Raw genomic sequence first — 2,172 nt, 5'->3', positions numbered from 1 at the left:
TTTTCACCTCTATATTGGAGTTTTCCCTTCTCAGACTGAACTTACATTCCATATATTCCGTCTTGCTACGGCTTATGCGCAGACCATACACTTCTAGCGCTTCTCTCCATAACTCCAACTTCTTATTTAAGTCTTCCCTTGACTCTCCCATAAGAACGATATCATCGGCAAAAAGCATGCACCATGGCACAGGCTCTTGGATGTGCTCTGTGAGTACTTCCAAGACTAATGTGAAAAGGTATGGACTTAAGGATGATCCCTGGTGTAATCCTATACCAATAGGGAATTCCTCTGTCACACCACCTTGAGTCTTCACACTAGTTGTGGCCCCATCATACATGTCTTTAATTGCCCGAATATATGCGATCCTTACTCTCCTCTTTTCTAAAATCTTCCATAAGACCTCCCTTGGTACCCTATCATACGCTTTTTCCAAATCAATAAACACCATGTGTAGAACTAGAGCAATTAAATAGAAACAAAAACAGAAATAAAATAGTAACTAAAACGCCCAACAAAAACAGAACAACGATAAAGATGAAATCCGCAAGGAACAAAAACGAGCACAAACAACACAGACGAAGGAAAGAAAAACAACAAAAAAATCAGAATGCGACTGTCGAGCCACGAAAACAACAGCACGATCATTACTCCAGAAAGAGAGGAGTACGACCGAATGCCGCCAAAAAAATAGCTTTAATTTCAAATTATAAATAAATTTAGAGTAATACCCCAAATAGGTCCCCAAGGAATTCACGTTTAGACAGATTTGTCCCCAACGAAATTTAACTAAAATTTTGTCCCTGACCTTCTTAGCTACACACCAGATACGTCCCCACACCAGGTTCAGCCGGTGAAGTCTCAGGTTAACGTCCTACGTGGAGGTAACCTGGCTGACGTGTCGGGTTAAGAGTGACGCGTCACGTGGAGGACACTTTAGTCCCTGTGCTTGCTGGACAAAACGACGTCGTTTTGGGGAAAAGGAGAACGACGTTGTTTTTTAAGAGACAAATAGGTCCCCGCGATGGAGGGCAGTGCAACCAAACGACGCCGTTTTATTTGGGGGGCCAATTTGATATACAAGTCTCTTCATATTCAATTGTTTGTGAAATTACTCCATACCCCATTAGCTCTGCTAGGTTTTACGAAGAAAACCCTTCCATACCTTCATCAACCTCCATCAACATTGTGCATACTCATTGCTCTGTTGATACTCGTTGGTGACATTGATCGTGAAAATGGTTGTCAAGGCAGTTGGTTCAACACCCAATTCATCAAGGTCAGTGAAACGTTTTCTTTACTTGGTTGTTTTTGAATTTCCAATTTTGGTTGCATGCATTGTCGTGGATAGTTTTAGTGATTAGCGATATTGGATATAATAGGAAATGAGTTGTACTTGTTTATTTGTTGGCATTTAGATGTCGGAAGATGTGGTCCTAGTGTTTCATCATGGTGGAAGCTTTGTTCGAGATAACAAAGGTGTCTTGGTGTACATTAATGGGAAGGTGGAAAGGTTTCCCCCAATGGATGTTGACCTCATTTGTTTCTTTGACTTGAAGAAACTTTTTCTAGACTTGAGATACCATGATTATAAAGCTATGTACTGGTATGATCCCACATCTGAAACTTTGGAGTCTGGTCTACACCCGATTCATGGAGATAAAGAAATCAGAGCGTTACAGAAGAATAAGATACAGAATGAGGATACAGATGAATTTTATATATATTTTGACCATCCAGTACTGGAAGGGGTGGAGGAGATATTATCTGATTCTGATGAGGGTGCTGCGGAGGTAGTTGTTGAAGATGCTGGGTTGGATAATGATGCGGACATTGAGAGTAGTTCTAGTGATGATGATGGGTATGAATCTACAGAAGATGAGCCATATAAGCCCCCACCCTCAGGTTATGGTTTTTTTGAGGTGCAGTATCACATGAAGAAATTTTTGAGGTGCAGTATCACATGAAGAAAGTGGGAGTGGATCTAGGAAATAGTACATGTTCTTGTAACATGTGGCAACTAACAGGTAATGGTTACATTTTACTTGTATTAATTTCTTATTTAGTGCTCCATTGGAATTTATATGGTGTGCTTAACATGCTGTTGGGTTTAGCATTCTGATATATTCATCATATATTAATCACAACTCCAATTTACATGAGACACTAGGT

The sequence above is a fragment of the Arachis duranensis genome, chromosome 8, assembly GCF_000817695.3.
Source record: "Arachis duranensis cultivar V14167 chromosome 8, aradu.V14167.gnm2.J7QH, whole genome shotgun sequence".
In the NCBI taxonomy this organism is placed as follows: domain Eukaryota; kingdom Viridiplantae; phylum Streptophyta; class Magnoliopsida; order Fabales; family Fabaceae; genus Arachis; species Arachis duranensis.
The sequence above is the reverse complement of the archived record's forward strand: the minus strand, read 5'-3'. Positions refer to the sequence as shown.